The 21,635-nt window shown below is 36.8% G+C and overlaps 1 protein-coding gene across 3 annotated transcripts in view; it reads right to left on the minus strand.

Moving 5' to 3' along the window:
• Window positions 1-19,485, minus strand: part of SYT1 (synaptotagmin 1) — a 566,654-nt gene extending 547,169 nt beyond the window's left edge. The window contains exons 1-2 of one of the 3 annotated variants that reach the window (XM_060112444.1): window positions 19,405-19,485; window positions 18,315-18,419 (exon numbers count right to left, since the gene is read on the minus strand). The gene's annotated coding sequence lies outside the window, so the exon portion shown is untranslated. Of the gene's footprint in view, window positions 1-18,314; window positions 18,581-19,404 lie in introns of those variants that run through there. The other 2 variants (XM_060112443.1, XM_060112442.1) reach the window with 2 other exon arrangements.
• Window positions 19,486-21,635: the final 2,150 nt, after the last annotated feature.

The raw sequence follows: 21,635 nt of genomic DNA on the forward strand, positions 1-21,635 counted from the left end.
AAACATTCTGTGGTAACGTATTCCTGAGCTTTCCACTGCTCTCTTAATGTACTTAAAGGCCACAAAATCTAGGAAACAGAGAGAGAAGGTGCAGGCAATTTCATTTCAAATATAAACCTACAAAGAGCATATTTTCCCCTTGCTTCCACCCTTAACCCACTCAGTCTATTCTAGCAAAAACATTCTATTCAAAATGATCATTAAAAATCTAAGTTGGAACATGTTACCCTTATGCTCAAAACCTTCCAATGGTTTTTCCATCTCATTCAGCATAAAAGCCAAAGTTGACCCAGCGCTCTACACCATCTGCCCTCATGTTACCTCTCTGAAATAATCTTTTGGTGCTTTCTCAGCCTGTTTCACCTGGACCACAATTGCCTCCTTTTCTTTCCTTGAATCACCAGGCATGGTCCCACCTCTTACCAAAGCTTAATTCCTCACCTCTTTCAGATCTGTGCTCAATTATGACCTTCACTGAGGACCCTATTTAAAAATGCATTCTGCCTTCATTTTCCCCCACCCACCACAACCTGGCACTCTCTGCTCTCTCTACTTGTTTTTTTATCTTGACTATTTTGATAGTACTTACCAAGATAAAACATACGACCAACAAATCCCTCTCTTCCTTCCTCCCTCCCTCTCTCCTTTCTCCTTTCTTTCTTTTCTCCACTTAACTTCTTTTCTACCCCCCCAAAAGATAAGCTCTTGGAGGGCTGAAAGTTATTGATACTGAATAATTTTGAACTAATGCTCAGAGGTTTTTCAATTAATGAAAGAATAAATAATCTAGATTCTATTGGCTTTAAAGCCACCCTCCCCTCACCCTCATGAAACTGAGTCCCAGCTATAACACCTAACAGCTATGTGAGTGTAAGCAGATAGCATCATTTCTCTGACCCTTAGCTTTCTCATTTCCAAAATGGTCATAATATTGGTACATACCTCACAAAGAGTTTGAAGTAGTATTAAATGAGTAAATACTTAGTATAGCAACTGGCATGTAATTAAAGCTCTCTACATGTAAGCTACTATTATTAAATCAACATATTCTGTAAAGACTCCTAAAAACTTCATATTCCTTCAAATATTTTCCATATCCTTTCTGTTGTAAAGTACTTGTCATGCACCCAAAACAGGCAAGATCATTCTTAATGTTTTACATTTTGAAATATTTTAAAATCCTTAAGATTAACACATTGCAGCCCCCAAACGAAGACATAATAAACGTGATTATAAAATGTTATTTATAAGTGTCTGAACATTAAAAATACTACAGAAGATTATGCTCTCTAATGATAATTACTCATTTTAAACAAGATATTATAATATCTGTTGACAGATACTTTGCAATATGAGAAAAGTAAAACTTTATACAAATCCTTAAATATGATCAAATCTATAAAATCATTTAATATATCTAATGTGAATTGTCACAATCACAAATTATACCAGAAAATACTTAAAATTATAAAACTGATTTAGCTTAAAGTTAAACTGAATCACTTGCAATTAACATATTTTATAGAATTAGTTCATGTTACATTAACCAAAAGTGTTAGCTATAACTCTTACTAACATGTAAAATATATTATGTACATTATGAAATAATTGTAGTTTGTATGAAATAAAATATTATCCAACATAAATAAAACTGTATAACTTAAAATGTACAGAGCATTGTGTATATAATGGAACATTAATTTTAAATGTGATGAATGGTTGCATACAGAGATAATATTTCTGCTAGGGGATATAAGAGGTTATTAACAATGGTTGCCTTTGGGAAGACAACAAGTGGTTTGAAAGAAGACTTACTTTTCAATTCACATATTTTTGGATTATTTTAATATTATAAATATTTTTAGGGAATACTTTTTCATTTAAAAATCAAGTTAATACTATATATAAAATAGATAAACAACAAGGTCCTACTGTATAGCACAGGGAACTATATTCAACATCCTGTAATAAACCATAATGGAAAATAATATGAAAAAGAAATATGTATATATAACTAAATCACTTTGTTTTTGTATACCAGAAACTAACACAACATTGTAAACCAACCATACTTCAATTAAAAAAAAAATCAAGTTAAAATATTTCTTTAAAAACATTGCTCTTTACTAGCAATAAACCATAATTTTCTAAAAAACACCAGTTTCCAATGTAGAATATTAAACATATATTTAAAATCCATACAGAAAGAATATTTTTTTTGCTTAGTAACAGAATTCTTCTGTGCTTTGAATGCAAAGGATATTTATGATAAAATTGAGGAAATGGTTAAAAACAGAGAAGGAAGAAAAGGTGGAGAAGATGAAAGGGAAAAAGTAAAGCAAAAGATTGATTATCTATTTCAAAGATAGTTAGCATTGACCCAAATAATCCAAAATAGTGGCCTCATTAAAGTGGAACTGGAATAAATTATTATATGTTTTTACTCTTAATTATCTATACATTTAAATTAGCACACATTCATTTGCAACTTATTAGTGAGCTACTGGGATGATTTATTCTAGAGAAGTAAAGGCTGATTAAAGAAAGTAAGTCATATTTCACCTTGGATGAAATGAGTCAACTATAACTAATTCCAGTTCATGAAGATTCATTACCAAGGCTAAACATTAAGTTTGAAGAAAAATAGAAACGCGTGAGAAACAAATGAATAAAACATCAACAAGGATGATTCATCCAGCAATGTCCACCAAAGATTTTTAAGTTCCTATTAGTAAAGTGCTAAGTAAGCACTGCTAGGTCAGTTGACATTGAAGATATAACTGGAAACAATATGATAAACATTAATCTTCATTGCTATAATTTTATAACAATGAATTACTATTTGAACTAAAGTACAGAAATATACACATAAATATAAGAGATTTCTTAACACAGTCAATCTCAGAGATTTTTCAGTCTCAGTAATCAGAGTAATCTCAGTAATCAGAGATTTTAAAGCATCACATCAGCCTGTATTTCTTTATAAGTCTCGCTATTTTATCTTTAGCTAGATTTATTTTTCACTGCATTTTTTCAAGTATTTTCTGAAAGTGTGTTTTCACACCCAGAGGATGTAAGATCAGAGTGTTCCCATTACAAAGAAAAGAAACAAACAAGAAAAAAACTCTATGATGGCATGATTTGGAAGAAACATGTTCTCAAAATAATTGGAAAAAATCCTAAGGTTAAAATTTTAGCAATATATATTTAAAGCACTGTTCTATATCCCACTGAAGATTTCCTTCAATTAAATTTCATTTCATCAGTATCCTCACCTGTAAGATTTGAATTTATAAATACATTTCTTCTTTAAAAGCAGCTAACTATTCAACATCTTCAAACTTATACTCAGGGTTTCCCAAACCATAAAAAAGTTTCAATTACTGTTCAAATCCCTTTCTACCACACGGTGATTGCCAATTCTTGACAATTCTGCAGTAATTTTGAAAAGTGACATATTCATACTCATAATACGGAAAAACTGAACATTTACTCTTGTATATAAAGAATAAACATTTATTTTTAAAAAGCTGGCCATACTTTATTGCTGAGTTTACATCATTAGTGTCTGCCAATAGTAAATACAGTCCACAGTAACCCAAGCATAGGGAGTAGCATGTACTAGGGCCCTGAAGCAGGAAGGAGTTTGGAATATTAAAACTTGACAGAAGGCCAATGTGACCTGAGCATGAGAATGAGAGAAACAATATGAGAAATTAGGCTGGTGAGTAGGAGGTGCCAGATAATGCATGCACTTGAAAGTCAAAGTAAGAATAGTAGAATTGAGAAGGCAAGGTTGGTTTGATTATGGTGTGGCAATGGAGATAAAGAAAAATAATGAGATTTAAAAGATATTTATAAACTAAAAATAATAAAGATATCATATATTTTAGACTTGGGGTTAAGAATGAGAGACATGAAAACAAAGATGACTCCCAGGTTTCTAGATAACACAACTAGATGGATGATGGAATCATTCATTAGGATCAAAGACACTGAAAGTTCAGTTTTTCCGTGGTAAATATGAGGTGTCTTTGAGACATCCAAATAGATTTGTTAAATTGACAGTTGTACTATATGTCAGCACTCCTAGTACGACAGAACTGACTTAGTTCATCCACCAAATTTACCAGGAGTGCTGGCATTCTTAATAAAATACATATCCTGTGTTTGAGATTCAGGTTTAAAAAAAAGAGAGAGAGAGAAGATTTCATTAAAGAATGAACTAAGCTTCTTTCATGACAATAGAAAAGTCTCAGAGTGCAGCCCGTGCATCACCTCCTCTGTGAAGCCGTAGCTGTCTTGACTAACTGATCATTCACTCTCATGTGCTTTCAAAAAGCTTTCACTTTTCTGTTGCAGCTAATAAAAGAGGCTTCAAGAACTTGGCAATATCCTCTCTTTCAAGGCCCAAGTTGGGGTGGAGGGTGTTATACTTCCGATGCGCTTGTAGTTACAGGCCACGTTGATTGGATCTAGCAAATGGTCTGTGACCAGAAATTGTATATGCCTCTTATAGGGTCAAAGTAGTTAATTTTCTCACTGGATGGTGAGAAACTGTCCAGCGCTTCCCTCCCAACTGCAATGAATCCTTAATGTCATTGTATCATTAATGCCGTTATGTTGAGATGACAGTGTTATAAGTCATTGAAGCTCTCAACATTCTGGGTCCCTGAATGACTTCAAATCAGAGGGTCTTCTGCCAACCCTCCCCTGAAATACACACATACTTTTCCATAATGGTTACATAGTATAAGCAAGAAATAAGGCTTAGATGTTTAGGCCACTGAGGTTTTCCTATTGTTTGTTACCATAGCATTTCCTACCCTATACTGATTATTTCACAGCTCACATCTGAATATATTATCACTACTTGCTTATGATGTCTCTCTTAACTGAACTACACTCTTCTATAAGTGGTTGACAGTGCCTGAGAGTTTGTACTCTTAAATATTTTTGAGCAGTTTGATGAATGACTGAAAGATTGAGGACATAATCTCTGCCTTATCCACTATCATGAGAAAACTCACATGGATAGTAGGAAAGCCAAAGAAGCATTACTGTGCTGAGCCACTTGAATGTCTATTACCTTGCAGAGATATATCATGATCAATTACAGATCCTCTCCGGTTAGCACAGAAGGGTATCAGAGAGATCATATTGTAAAATCACCATATCATAAACTTAGTGACAGATTGAGAGTTTTTATATTATTTGCTTGTTTTTATATTTGAATACAAAACTCTAAATATTTATGCTTAGTCTTCATCATCTGTTGGTTCCATAGACTAGTTCTGTATTCACTACTTTAAAGAAACAGAAATAATCTCCTATCACATCTCTGTATTTTCCTCTAGTCCGTAAAAAAGTTTATTTTAACTAATGGCTATTAACTGAATTCCTCAGAAGGTAGCAGACCAACATAAATCTGCTTGGTTGAGAATGACCAGTAACAGTATTGGTGCCAGATTCATTGTGGGTTTAAAAAAAATACAGTGTAAGTTCACACAAAATCACCTGTATGTGAATACAGCAAGAGCATCTTGGTCTGGGAATTCTATTAACTTGTCATCCATTTACAGTATGATGATACTTTATGTTCCAAATAAGCCACTGCAAGTTCCTGTATATCCATTATATACTTATATATGCTTAATGGGATCTTAAATATACTATACTTTTTTGAAATTGATAATACTTTTTTAGGAAACTGTTTTTAAAACTACAGATTGTTATCCATTGGTATGCTGTTACATTAACTTTGTTGGTCATGACCAGTATTTTTTTTAATGAATTAGGTAAAAAAGAGAATTGAAAAGGAGGTATCAGAATACAACACCAGTAAGAAATACTTCATAGAACTTTTGTTCATATAGTGTGTATGTGTGTTTGAAAGCATACTGTGTTTGGATGTCATTCAAAAACATTAGAAAATATAGATTTAGTGGATTCATTCACTCTGTCAATAAACATTCTATGGAATGCTCTCTTCCTAATGTTTGTCAGGCACTGCAGAGTCAAAAGATGATTTAAAAAATATACATACATCACTGCAAAATCCTGAAAAACTTGCACTTAGTGGAGTGATCACATAATTAAAAAATCCAAATATACGATATATGCAAGTATATATATATATATATATATATATATATATATATATATATATATATACACACATGTAGAAAAACATAAGATATTTAGGGTACAAAAGAGCCTGATTTCCACAGATAAGGAAAAGTTTATCACTTACTGACAAAAATGGTCCATTATAACACTCTTGCTATATTCACATCTAGATGATTTTGTGTGAATTCAGCAAAGAATACTCCCTTTACAAAATATGTTATTATCAGCATATAATGTCTATAGGAGTCTTAGGGGAAAAAAGAGGGCCATTTAAGATTGACACTGTAATTATTACTTCATTACTGCTGCAGCATAGGGAGTGGTACTGCAGTACCACTCGCAATGTTAATATGCCTCTGTGAGCACCTAGTTTACTATCACAGAGTGACCTAGGTAGACTTGGGTTACTGAGTTCTTGAAACCAGGATATGAAACCAGATAGAGGAAAAATAATTTCCGGTTAATGCTCTGAGACCTGTGCTGTCTAAATGATAATCGACACAAAATGATTTGTTTCATTATGCTTTCAGTGTTTATTTACTTTTGTTTCAAAATCTAAATTTGAATTTTGTTGGATATAATCAAACATATACTCAAAAGGAAATTAAATTGAGGGAAAAAAACATTATTGTGATAAAAAACCAGGGTGTTCACTTAAATTTTGAGAAACAATAAAATTGAGGGTAGGCTGTGTGTTCAATTCCCTTAGAACTGAGGGCAAAGGAGAAAGGTTATTAAGATTTAACAAAAGATATACGGAAAGTGTCTAAGGAATCTATGTCATAAAAGAAAAGAAGTTACCTTTCTAGAGAAAATGGAAGATAAAAATATATGCCTGTAAATCACCTGAGAGTGCATTTTGAAAGTCAGGGTGGAAATAGTATGTATTCCATGACTGTAATCATAAAATGTGTAAGTATGATTACATAGACTGGAAATGTATTACACAGAAATAAGATACTACACATATTTAAATAATGTTGAGGTGACGTGATCGTCTTGTTTGGAAAATTTCCTTAATAATGTTTGTAGTTTGCTTTTAGTTAAAATATTACCGCAGGGTTACACTCATGAAGCCAGCATCTTTACAACTTCAGCTACATTTGCTTTTTTCTCTTCTGTAAGTAGAACAAACTCACCCCCACTGCCAAGCTTCTGCACTTAGGATTTCTGCTGTCTACTGTGCTCTTCCCCTGATGTTTACATAGCCGGATCCTTGTCCTTTCATGCCTCAACTTACATAGCTTTGGCTGACCAGAGTCCTTGATTTTACTCTTTTATTAGGTTGTTTTATTATGTAGTAGCATTTCTCACTATTTGAAAACTACCTTAGTTACCTTTTGTTGTTATTTTTAACTATTTTGTCTCCTCCCCTAGAATGCCAGCTTCCTAAAAGCAAGGAACTTATCTACTACATTTGCTTCTATATTCCCAGCACTAAAATAGCACCTGGCATATAACAGGCACGCCCTGGTGCTTACGGAGGAAGTGCATTATTCCTAAATAATTCCCTTTCAGTTTGGGGTATAGCAAGGAAAAATGTATAGTGTTTTTGTGCAAATTTATTTTATTGTATCTGTAGCAATACATAGGTAGTTAGGGTAATCATAAAATAAAACTCTATAAACTCCTGAAAATAACCAGCCTTACTCAAAACCAACAAAAATGTAAGGTATTGACATATACACAGGTGGCCTTGTACATATCTTTAGTTGGCAGTTCTCAGACCTACTGAGCTCTGAATCTAAGAATTCTCAAATCCTATAAGTATTTTCCCACTGCATTAAAAAAGAGGAGGCCAAAGCAATAAGGCAACGACCCAACAAGAGTTAAATGACACTCAACTCAGCCCTCAGCCCCTGATAGGCAGCCTTTTCACACCTCTATAGTCATACTAGTTGTTTAATTATTGACTACATCCACACCTGTTTGTCAATGACACTGCTTCAAGCCTTCTCAGGGCCACTCCTTTCTACATCCTCAACTACTATGGACCTTCCCCTAGAATTCCCTGGATCTTACCCCATCAACTAAGGGGTTAGTGCCAGGAAAAATAAGGGCCCTCCAGGGGCCTGCTCCAGCATTAATGCCAGCAGGCATCCTCTCGACCGGTCAGTGCCCATACGTTATGAGCTAGGCATTTGTTGTTTTGCCTGCTCTAAATCTAATCATTTCCCTTCTTTTAACAGCAGAACTCTCCTTCTATGTAGCTGAGTGATGCTTTGTACAACTCTCAAATCCAGGGATGACACAAGGCTCAGCTTAGAGAAATATGATATTTCACAGCCTTCACCATAGTGATGAGTCTGGGGCAAGTGACTCAAGTTGTTCAAGATTATCCTAGAAATTTTGGGAAAAAAAGATGCTCTCTTTACATGGAGATTTCTTATGTAAGCCTGTTCCCTGGGAACATTCTTACCACTGTAAAGAAAGAGCCTGATTCTAAATAAAGCAATGGCAGGGAAAAGTAAAATTAAGGAGGTAGGGATGGGTGGGAGGGTGGGGGGCGATAGGCCTGGTCTTGATCATATAGCTTGATTTCCTATTTCCAGCTATGATGAAATCCAGAATATTCCTGGATTTTATGGTAACATGAGCTCTAAAATCCCTTTTCTCTCTAAACCATTTTGAGTTAGGTGGCATTTTTGAAAGTGAAAGAGTTCCTGACTAATAAAAAAAAAGGGGGCAAGAGTGGTCAGATCTGCCATTTATTAACAGAGTACCAGGCAATTTGCAAACATTATTATGTTTCCATTCTTGGTGAAATGAAGCTTTTAGTAGTGAAATATATTACTGAAGCTCACCATGCCAGAGTAGGTCTTTACACCCAGAGCTATGAGACTCAAGTTTCAATCTTTTAGCACATTGCCATGATGGTCATATTGACTCAAACTATGAAATACAGTTTGCTTATGACTCTTCAATTTCTTTTGATCACTTCTATCTGTTTGCTTCCAACTGTTCTGCATCTTCTACCACTGAGGAGTTTAGTGTTTATGACTTCTTATGGTTGAGTGTTGGCTCTAGAAATAGACTGCTTGGGTTTGAATCCAATTCCCTCTACATAAGAGTTGTATGACCTTGGCAAGTTACTTTTCCACATTTTTCTCATCTAAAAATTATAGAAAAATTAGTACCAGTCTCAAAAAATTCTTGGAAATATTAAATGGAATCGTAGTAAGAACAAGAGAATATGATTAACTTGTGTTTGTCCAAAAATCCCCATAAATACCTGTCTTCTTTTCTGATTAATCTTGCATTCTTTCTATAAGCCTTTTCCAATTAAAACTTCTGTTTCCTTCTATCAGATCAGCTAGAAAGTCAATTATGATAATCCACATTGCAATGTGTATACCTATTGGCAATCATTTCCAAATGTGTTTGATTCTTAACATAAAGAATTGCCAATTGATGGATTTCACATTAGGGCTGGATAATAATTGGGGCTTGAGTATGTTCCCTGCTTAGCCCTTTCTATCTTGAAATAGGAGAGAAGAAGCACCAGTAGATTCAACAGCTTCCATTAACGTCAGGTTCTGGAAACAGTGAGAAGTTTTATGTGTAAGTACCAATGAGAAAAATAATGAGAGATGAGGTTGGAAAGCTTCTAGTAAAGCTACAACATTCATTTTCTCATCACATCTCTGGGTACTCTAGGAAGTGGCTTATGACTCTGTAGTTTCCAAATAAGGAAACAAATGAGGTAACATCTAATACCACAGTGATACAGCAATGACTAAAGGCCAACTGAGCCTAGTGACTCAGGATTGGTGAATTGTCTTATGGATTAGAGAACTGTTCCTTGAATAATTTTAAAATACAATTTATTCCAAAGTTAGAGTCACAGAAGTAATGACAGTATATTAAATTGTCCTTCTCTTTTCAATGGGAAGAATAACAACTGTATATCCAATATTCAGTGAAGATGTTAGATTTTTGTTTTTATTTTTGATAAGAAATAGCAAACTAGTTCTTATATAGCGAGGAAGTTTAAAAATATACTTGATTTTTTTCTTGATTAACTGCTGAGGCAGTATGATTCAGCAGGTGAAAATTATAAAAGGCTTCCTAAGTGTGTAATTACAGCCAGGTGACTTAACTTCTGAGTCTCCTTTATTGCATCTGTAAAATGGAGACTCCATTATCAAAATCAAATAAGGCAACATAATATTTTTTAAATACAGTGAGATACAACTGTTGTGAAAACAACGATGTAAAAGTTACCACTGGAAGAACAAAACAGAGGAAAAAAGGTGCCTAAAAGTACATGCTGTTTGGAATTTTAAACATCATTGTTTTATCCCTCTTCAATCAATTTTGTTCTAAAAATTACCAGTGGGCTAGTCTTTACATGTAAGTCCTTAAAAACATTCAAATCATGGCACATTCCATTTAAGTGTGCCAACTACTTAAACAAATTAAGAGGATGCTCCCTTATTTATCTATACAAACCTTTTGTGAAACTAACCTGAAATGTATACAAACTAAGAGTGAATTTCTTGGTTATTGACAAAAAATAAATTCAGCATGTGGAGATTAGTATGGGGCCTGGAGTACCAAGCTGCCAGTGATTCTAGGGGAAGATGATTCGTTAGGAGATGAATAAGAAAGAAAAAAAAGAAGGAAGGAAGAAGAAGGCAGAAAAAAAGAGATGAGAAAGGAACAAAATGGTGGGGAAGGAAGAGAATTGCTATACCACGCTCTTAGCTGGAGAGCTGAACAAATCTCTTCTACTCTGGCAGTGAGTAGTAACACGCTCCAAGACATACGGGTCTAAAAGTCCAGAAGTCAGAGAAATCAAACTGTTGCTATGTGTTCAATATCTAAATGATGAAACAGATTCTCAAAGGCTAACAACTTGTCTACTCCACTCTGTCCTGAAGGAGACGGCTCTCTCCTATCATTAATATTCATTTTGTGGTATCTAGGAAAGGTCCCAAAAGTATCTATGATTCCACAGGAAAAAAACGAAACAAAACTGGAAACTTGCATATGAAGTACTTTTTTCCTCCCAAAATTTAAAAGCAGGGTGGTGTTGGAGAATTTAGGAATATGTTGGCTTTTTGTTGAAATGGCACTTTCTTGAATTATTAAACTCAACTATATCTCAAGGTGATTGTTTGGCATTTTAAATTTAATACTATAATTTAATAAAAACACGAAAAATAGGTAAATTACTTGTACAGTCATGTTGTTAGCTAAGCTTTCAACATAAGAATTTCCTGTACACAGACAGATAAAACTCAAGCATTTTTAGGCATATAATGGTCTGGTTTATAGATATTTATATAAAAAACTTTTAGTGGCCTTGGATTCTGAACATTGGCTAAAACAGGATAGTGATGTTATTCTATTTATAAAAAGACGCTAGTGCTCTAGAAATGTGCTCTAAGGCCCAATGGTTCACCTTATTCATTCCTCAAATCTGATAAAAATGCTAGGGATTAGGCAGAAAGCCAGCCTTGTAAACAAGGATCTGGCAGACACTCCAAGTCAGACAGAGATTCAGAGCTTTGCTACCTTGCCTTTCTCCTGAGAAACCGTGTCAACTTTTCTTAATAATCTCGCTAACGCAGAGCCTGCTTGCTAGAGGAGCTTAGCTAGGCCTTAGAAACCTGTGTTATATCATTGGTCCTTGTTTCAAAAGCCATTAAGTCATTTGTCTAAAAAAATTTGTTAATGACTTTCTCCACAAAAATAAGCAGCTTCCATATTTCATAGGTGGAGAATAAGGACCTATTCGCTGTTTATAATACATAGAATGCTGGGGGGCAGAATATCACCAGGAAAGAATATACTTAATCGACTCTTTCTCCTTCGCAAGGAAAGAGCAAACAATTCCAAATTGACATTTTAGTGCGTGTAGTCTGCTGCTGTGATGCTATATTGTTGTTTACACTTAGTTACATTCACATAAAATTATGCCTGAAAAAAGATGAGTAATAATCCATCCTAAAAGCAACCCTATGTGACGCTTCACAATAATATCCGGAGATTCTGTAGATGTACAAACCAGTTCTCAATTATCTGTGATGAGCACGATGAGGTATGTAAATGTTTAAGGGTCTCCATAACAAGACACAGGTGGATCTTGGAAGTATTAAAGCCAAGCGAAGTATTTGAAATTATTTTAAATAATTATCTCAGTTTTGTCCACTGGTGCTAATAAGTTAAAAAGTTATACGGATTCACGGTTTAACAATCTCACCTTTTGCTTGGATCACTTGTGAGTAATCAAAAGAAATTCCATGAAAGAAAAACTATTTTATCAATTATCTAAATCTTATATAAGATTCAACATCACATTTGAAGAGTGTTAACACAAAGTTTGTTACAGCTGAGTATGTTCTGTCTGAGTATTTCTGTGTGCTTATGCCTTCACGTTGACGAAAATATGCCAATAAATCTCAAAGTAGCAATTCCTAAATTCAGTTATCTGCTTTGAGCTAGAGTAGGGCCTGGGCTGATATACAAGGAGACTGGCCCGGAAGGGAGATGGGCCTCAGGTCAAAACAGGAGGCTGTCCCCTGGAGGCCACACCCAAGGAACTGTGCCCAGAGGTGTGAGGTGGGTTTGCCTGCTCTCCTCTTCATTTGCTTGCGACAGAAAAGTTGGCTGTAGTCTGGGAGGGTGTAGGAGGAGGACAAGAGATAGTCTCATTTAAACAACTGCAGCATCAGAAGTTTTCATATTTAAGTAACGCTCCAATTCTATTTGTGTTTAAGTGCCTATGTGCATTTTATCCTTGATTAGCTAGGTGAAGGATTTAGAAGGAAAAGGAAAACATTCATCTATTGCAGGAAACACTTAACTTTTTTTAATTATAAGCAAAACTACATTGAGCAAATAGAGAAACAACAGGTTTAATGGGAAGAGGCAAGACCAAGGTTCAGTACCAACCACAGCTGGATTTGATTAAATGGCTATTTCGACCAAAATTCCTTCTTGACTGAGGCACTTAGCTAACTGTCTTAGGCGCAGTTTTGAGGGCTGCTGTAGGGGGGTTGTAATCCAGTATTTCCAATGAAATGTTGTCTGACAGGGCTGCTAGGAAATGGTATTTTAAGCAAATTATTTCAGAAACCACATTATTTCACCAGATTCTCATACTAGCTGAGAAAGGCCATTCTCAATCTACATGGAAAATTTCCAGCTCCCATTTTGTACAGACAGCTAAAATATAGAAGGCGTTTATTATCTTCATAAGCTTTCCAATTTTCCAGAGCTCCTCTTCAACAAAATGACTCCCTATGTGTATAACAAATATGTTCAACATACTACATGTGAGACCAGTATAGGAACGATCGGTATCTTTTCTTTTTATCTCCACAATAGCAGTAACCAAAAATGATGAACTCTGACCTCCTCTCATTTACATTACTGGTAAGTTATGCAAACGAGTGTGCCACATCCCTTCCAAGCACTGAGTGTATTTGTAGAGACAAAACAAACCCAAAGAGAATCAGAATTAGTTCTAAACAACTAGAAGTTGTGGTTTAACTAAATACAATTATAGAAATTACAGAAACATTTTTTAATCTGCTTTGCATTTTTCAAAGAGCAGAATACTTCTAACACAGTCATAAATGTGCTATTGTTATGCTAACCTAGGTTTCAGTTTGTCAGTTTGTTTTAGAACTCTTTTAAATATTGTTTTTAAATTTAGAAAGTGGATATTTTAAAAGGAGGCTTCTTTGCAATAGGACCTCTATAATTATTTTTTAAACTGCGGAAATAACATCCTCGGTGCTTACTCCTTCTATAACATAGCAATAATTTCGCGTTGTACGCTTTAAAATAAGAGCTTTTCTTTTTTAAACAATATAGCAAAGGTTGAAGTTTTATTCATATATAGCAAGAACGGACTGGGTGCTCTCTTATTTCCAATAGATAGCATGACTATACTTGCAATATTATTTAAAATACGTTTCTTTTATACTAACACATATGAGTAGAACGATGTTCATATGTCCTGCTAGCACAGTTCATCTTACAGTCAATATAAAAGTGGCTCTTCAAGAGCTCTCCTAAAATGACAGAGAAGCTAAAGGAAAAACACTGTTTTCTTCAGATTGGAAAGGTTAAATTCCTTCCTGCTTTAAAAAAATGGCCACACTGAATGGAGAGATTTGAATCAAATTTATAAAACTATTAGGAAAAATGTTGATCCCTCCTAAAGGAATTATTTAAGATACCAATCTAAACCCCCTTACCTGAAAAAGCGATGATAATCATGTCGATTATGTAAAAGATTAAGAAAAAGTTTATCTTTATGCAAATGTTGAAAAAAACACTGAAGAAATCTTGGAAAGATAGAAACTTTAATGCCCTGTTATGTCCAAATCATGTAAAAATGCGATTTCAGTTTGTTACCTGTATATAAAAGTGCATCTTGCACTGGGAGGTGTTTTTTTTTTTTAAATACATGATTCATATAAAAATCACTTCTTCCCTAAGCCACAGAAGGGCTGTATAAATGAAAAGATCTAGACCCCCATTAATTTTGCCTCTGAGTACTCCTGGTCTTTTCAACCAAAGAAATATTAAAAGCATCCCCAAGACATTGCCATCTTTCTTTAAATGGTACTTTTTACAGGAGTACTCCCTAGTTTCAGCAGATTACATGCTACTGTCTATTAGTCTCAAATCCTTTTAGAAAATGTTACATAATATGTATATATATGTACACACATACACATATATATACACACATACGTATATATATATATATATCCTCAAATGCTAGTTGAAATTATTTTTTAGACTGCCATATACTTTATCCCTATTTAAATAGCTTTGATCAATTTCGATGGCAAACAAATTCAGTTAGAAAGCATATCATATATTAAACCTTTGATAAGGATGTATTTATGACAAGAAAATCATTAAAAATTATTTTAAATCACAAGTGTTTCAGGTATTTCATTTTAGAAAGCATTAGTTTTTAGCAAAACACTTGTAAAACCCACACCTATGTTATTCTAATGCCGGAAAGTCTAACCTTGGTCTTGGTTTTCTGTGATAGTGACCAAATTTGCTCCATTATGTAATCAAACTGTTTACTTTTACTTTCCCTTCCCCAAATCATTTAATCACTACCATTAGGAAAAGAATTACGATGTTCCAATTTGGAGTTAATGGTATCTCTTCCTAGCTATTACACAAACTGGAAATCCTAAGAGGTATAAGTATTTCAGGCTCACATAATTGTCTGTGTTAAGTGTGAGTTTTTTAAGATTAGATGACTGTAAAAATCTGTTTTGGGAATTCACCATAAATTGATTTAGTATACTGAACTCAAAAGAATGAATTGATATTATGTCCATGGTGTCATTAGGCAAACAGGAAGTTCGAGTTAGCTTTTAGATCTAACACATTCTGTGTTTTATTTATTAATCATCCAGTTCATTTTGCAAGTACAATTAAGAGAAGCTACTATATTCTAGTTTTATTTTCAGTTAGCACCAAGTCTAATGTGCAAATCTTGTACATACCATGCTAACCATTTTCATATTTCTGAATTAGAACTCTCTGACAATTTGACCAGACAGAATAACTAATATTCTCCATTATGAAATAAAGTTCAAAACTACTCTGTAACAACATCTCTATCATGTGGTATTTTATGAAATTAGCATTTTAGGATTTCCTCTGTAGGGTAGCAACCTCTAGTTCTGATAAAAATACATTAAAGTCTAATTACCATATTTGCTCTAAAACATTAATAAGATTTACTAAGATATTCTTTTAAAAGGAGAAAAGATGAAGGTTGTATGAAACTGTTACACTAGAACATTTTGTGGAATGACAGGGTAATAATTTCCCATAATATATCATTTAAAGTCTCACTTTAATCCACTCAATATATATTGGAATTAGTTCTGACTTCCGGTATATAAAGGCTTCATTTTTTTGTATGTGAAAAACTCAATACTCACGTGCATGTCTTTTACATGTCATTGTTATAATTAGCATTTGTTAAGAGTCCTGAACATAAATGTCACAAACCAAGACCAAACTTTTACCCTTCCTAAGACAGTGGAGAAATAAGTAAGTAAAATCTTTCTCTCGCAGTGAAAAGCAGTTGGTTTCCTTTTTCTACATCTTTTCATGTCTAAACTTGTTAATTCAGTTGTACACACATAAGGCAATTAAACGATTGGCCTTTTGTCCTTATAACCAAAAGGTGGCACCTCTAAAAATAAGTTTTAGCTTTCAACAGAGATACTACATTAAAAAGAAAAAAAAAAAAGGCATTTAAATGTCAAAGGCCTAGAAAGAAGATCTTGTTTTTGTGACTCGAGGTAATTCTACTTAGATAGGAAAGATAAGTGTCTCAAATGGAAAATGGTTTAGAAAATAACATATATTATGTTGATGGTAAATGAAAGCAGCTCTTCTTTCGGTCAGTGTATAAACTTGTCCACTGAAGATATGTGGTGAAAAAAATACTTTCTGGGGTACATAGATTAGTGTGGAAGATCAGGCAGAGTTGAGAAAGAAGGCTCCCTTTTCTTATCCGAAGTGGACACGTAGAAAAAAAAAAAAGTAAGACTTGGCATTTCCCCTGATAAATCAAAGGAAAAGATTTATCTGGACACTAACATCTGCTGATTTCTCTGCACTCATGTAGGATCCACTTGGGATGCTTTCCCATTACATTCAGCTAAGCACTTCTCTCTATCTCCTCCCATCTGACGGTCATCACTTAGCTGAATAACAGGAAAGGAAAGCTTATACCATTGACGATGGAATTAGAAATTTCTGAGGCTGCTGTCAAGGATCTGTCCAACACGTCCCTTTCACTTGACCTACCATGCAGGCAGCCAGGGCACACAGTTGTTTCGATACCTTTCTCTGTATTATAATAAGACATGAAAGTAAAAGCATTTTCCCCTTCAAGATTTTTTAAGTTGATGCTATCTTCCCACCATTACTTTCTAAACTTTGTTCCAGTACAAGAGGACTCTTGGCCAACTGAGCTTCCATGCGCCTTCTAAATGGAGTACTGAAATTGTATAAGCATCACGTTTACATCTATTAAATATACTTATTAAAAGAAAATAAGGCAAGGCATGAATTCTATATCTGCGCAACAAAATGCAAACAGCAGAAAGGTAGAATGAAATCACAATTCATATGCAAATGCAGCTTTAACACAAAAGTTAAATGTTTGCATTATTTCAGAAGGTTAATATTCAAGAAAGTCAAAATCACTATGTACACAAAGCTAACTAGATTAGCTTTCTCAAAGTAGAAATCCAAGCCTCCTAATAATACTGGTGTCACTAACAAATGTTTTGAAACTTTACCTTTTTTTTTTTTTTTGCCCCTCAACATAAAGGCCATGCCAAAGAACCTCAGGAAAGTAATAATGTTTTTAAAATTTTTTCTCCACTCGAGAAACCTCTCCAAGTTCAGACATTACCAGTGATGGATAAGACCAAATAGTCAGCCCCGCAGGACAGATGGAACCAGGAAAAGTCAGATGGTGGGCACTTAAAAGCAACAGCAATTAAGCAATTGAAAGTGGGTTGGATCGGTGGTTTATTTTCGTTCCATTTGAAGGAATCTAGTGAGAGACACAGCCCCTTGCAAGCGGAAGATCAAGTCAAACTTGCTTCCCCTCTCTGGCAGCTGGGGCTGCGTGGCTTGCCTACTTCCTTTATTCAGTTTAATTGCTTTTGGTACTCTAATTTTCTATCTTGTATTCTATCTTGTTCTTTTTCCCCTGGGCAGAAAGAAATCTTTCTCCTTTCATCACTACCCCCCTTTCCTCTGAGAAAAGGCAATCCTTTCCAGGAGGAGAAAGAAACCCTGTGAGTGCTTTGGATGGGAGGAGGGAGACGATGAGAGATTTGAAAGGGGTTGGGTGGGGGGAGGTGAAGGATAGAGACTGGGGGTGGGGGGCGGAGGAGAGGAAATGAAAGAGGGAAAGAAGAAGATGGGGGACGACCAACATCATCAACTCCAGGCTCTCAATCACGGGCGCTGTGCAAAGTGCTTCTCCAGGAGAGGCACATGTGGTCTCATTACATCGCTCACAATAGGCCGCCCGGGGCTCCCTGCCCAGGTCTCAGTCTCCCACCGCCAAAACCTAAGTGTACCGAGAACAAAATCTTATGGACGGATGCAAGCAAACAGGCACCGCTGAGGTTGCCGTGCCGCCAGTCCCGCTGTCTTACCTGGAGGGAGAACCGGGAGGTGGTGCCGGGCTCCGTCCCTACTGCTTCCCCGTGCGGACCGGTGCACACACGTCCTCTCGCTGCCTCTGCTCTTGGAGGGGCAGCCTGCAACACAAAAGGGGTGTGTGGGTGTGGGTGTGTGGGAGGTTCTCCAGGGCCACCAGCTGGTCCCAGCCGGCCGCCCCCACCCTACACACACCCCTTCGGGCACTGAGCCCCCGTCTCAGTTGAGCACCACCCTGGGGGGGGGGGCTTGCCCCGGGCGCAGTCTCAAGTTGCCGCTGCCAAGCGCTGCTGCCGCCGCTGCAGGAAGAAGAGGTGGAAAGACACTGGGGGCAGTACTCGGTCTAGAGCATCCCCACACTGCAGCTTCTCCAGGAATCCCTCCAGTGAGGAGGCGGCCGCCCATCAGCTCCCAGCCCCGGCCGCCTGATTGGTTCCACCTGGGGTACGCTGCGCCGAGGAGCCAATCCTGGCGCACTAATAATAGGTGGATCCGCTCAGCCAACAGCGCCCATCTCAGTTCTGTTAGTGTCTCTCCATCCCCACAGCGGACAGGGACCTGAGGAGGGGGATGTTGAGAAGGGTTGGGGATGGGGGGAACTACGAGGGATACAGATGCCAAGGAGACGTAATCAAGGGCACCAGATAAACCCTCTGGGTAGTCACAGGAATGCCCCGCGACCTGTGCAGCAAGCTGTAAGCACATGAGAGGGAGACTGCATAATACAAAGCTATTTTTTTCTTTCTTTCTTTCTTTTTTTTTTTTTTACTTTCAATCAAAACCTGCCCTGATACTGAGCATGCCCGGACTGCAACAGCACCCTTGGGGTTCGGATGTGTGTGGGTTTGCAGGCTGTGGGGTTTTGAAAATGTGGGAGCCGGAAAGGAGAGGCAGAAGTTTGTCTTTGGCCATTTGACCCGCTGGAGTTGTGAAAGCAAAGCAGGGCGGGGAAAAGAAAGGATTCCGCAAAAGTGTCTTCAAACTGACACAGGAAGGTGGCCCTCTGGGCTGTAGGAGGCTGATAATATTATCGTGTGGGTTCAGGGGTGGAAGCGGGGGTAGAAAAATCTGAGCCTTGCTAGGTACCTGGAGACTTTTCGTAAAGGGTGCGGTGGATCGGAGATGCAGGGGAAGCTCCTTCCCATAGGTGGGGCCGGGAAGCGCGACTCCACCCAGCAGCCGGGGCTGTCAGGCAGCGGATAGTGCACTGGGAGTTTCCACTGAGGCGACCAATAAGTTTGTAGACTTGGGTCAAGGGCGACGTTGTTGAGGATGCAGTTTCTGCCAGCCGCCTCCCCCACCTCTCCACCCGCTGCCAGGGCAGTGACGACTAAGGCGTGGGTTCCCTCCCTCCTTCCTCTCTTTCCCCCGAATGATTCTGCTCTGGAGTAAGAAGCTTTTCCCCTGTGACGGCGGTGCTGACCTGATTGCCTCTAAGCTCTAGGGCAATTTATAGCTTGCTAATACCGAGAGATGCCAAACTGGGAGGGTCAGCGTGTGGGGGGCAGGGAGAGCAAGCGAGGCAAGGGGCGGAGCGGAACCTGGCTCGGGGTCGGACCAGTCCTGGCTCTGTTCCACAGGTGCAAGTCTTTCAAAACGCATAGAAGCATTTCTGTCTCTCACTCACTGACCTTGTTTACCGGACTTTGAATCTCTGATTTGTTTTGCTTAGAAATACTTCCAGTTTGTGTAAACTTGATCAATAGCTACAAATGAGAACTCTCCTAACTGGGTTCTTTATTTTACTGAGAAGATGATCACGGCATCTCAGTTAAGGAAATAAATAGCTATCTCAATTCCCCAAGCCCATCCACTTTGAACTGGAGTTTCATTAACATTGGTTTGCAAAGGTAACTGTATCAAGAATTCAATTAACAGTAACACATTTCTTCAAGTTTTAATTAAATCTCTCCAATTTATGTAATGTTTAAGATTAAGATCCTTATTCTAAGTATAGGGGAAGACAACTTGATATAAACTAATCCTTTTAATGACAAACACCTGTGTATTCTCCAAAATTGTAACTAATGTAAATATGTATCTCCCATTTTTAAAAAATATTCCTCAAATCTTAGAATAATTTCATAGATGGAGAAAGATAATAGATGTTAGTTTAAAATCAACTTAAGTATATGATGACGAAGAAAAAGAATGAGGAGGCTGAGGGGGGAGGAGGAGGAGAAAAAGAAGAATCAATTACCTAACACTGTTTCCCAGTAAACGTCCTCACATGAGGACCATTATATTATCCACTTAATAGAGATCTTTATTCTAAAATATACTCCCAGCACATTCTCTAGATTCCAATAATTAAAAGCTGCTTGTTTTTAAAAGCTGTGTCCAGTAGCTGCATGTAGAAACAAGTAAACTTATTTTAGAAGAAATTAGTAAGTAGAATATGATTCCATATTAATCTCTGTTCCAGACTCTGATCCTATTATCAGTGTTTTAGCCAACTTCTCTTCCTGTCTACCTCATATCCTACCCCATAATCACCTCTCTCTCAGTGGTCAGAATCCTAAACAACAGGAATGGTGTTAGATGTTTACATCCCAAAGTTCCTTGCAGGAGACTGCTGGCTAAGATAAGAATGGGTTTTACAGGTATATTGTGATTAACTTTGGAATAAACAGCATTTCTGATCATGAATATTAGGAAGACTGCACTTACATACTGGATATATATGCACTGTAATTTTTACAGAACTAAGATTTTTTATTCTCTCTCCTATTCTTATGTTCTCTCCAAACTCTGGGAATGATCTAAAGACCTCCACCTGGGCTCACATATCATGCTATTCTGTTGCAGAGAGTATATATCATCTCTTTGACTTTACAGTAGACTCACCTCCATTAAAAGAAAGATCAGGGGCTTCCCTGGTGGCGCAGTGGTTGAGAGTCCGCCTGCCGATGCAGGGGACACGGGTTCGTGCCCCAGTCCGAGAAGATCCCACATGCCGCTGAGCGGCTGGGCCCGTGAGCCATAGCCGCTGAGCCTGCACGTCCGGAGCCTGTGCTCCGTGGCGGGAGAGGCCACGGCAGTGAGAGGCCCGCGTACCACAAAAAAAAAAGAAAAAAAAAAAAAAAAAAGAAAGATCAGGTCAATTGTCTTTTGTCTTTATCCAGTTCCTCAGGTACTTCTAAAATCTAGAACTCTCTATGTCTTATGCTACTGAGATTGAACTCATCCCCTGGTTATCCTGTATTTTTAAAAAAATATTTGCTATTTTCAGAACTGTGTTTATCTATTTTGTTCAACATTTTGCTTCCTCATTCTTTGCTTAAAAAAAAACTTTGTTCATTTTCTTCTTCACATTT

The sequence above is a fragment of the Mesoplodon densirostris genome, chromosome 11 (genome assembly GCF_025265405.1).
Source record: "Mesoplodon densirostris isolate mMesDen1 chromosome 11, mMesDen1 primary haplotype, whole genome shotgun sequence".
Lineage (NCBI taxonomy): Eukaryota > Metazoa > Chordata > Mammalia > Artiodactyla > Ziphiidae > Mesoplodon > Mesoplodon densirostris.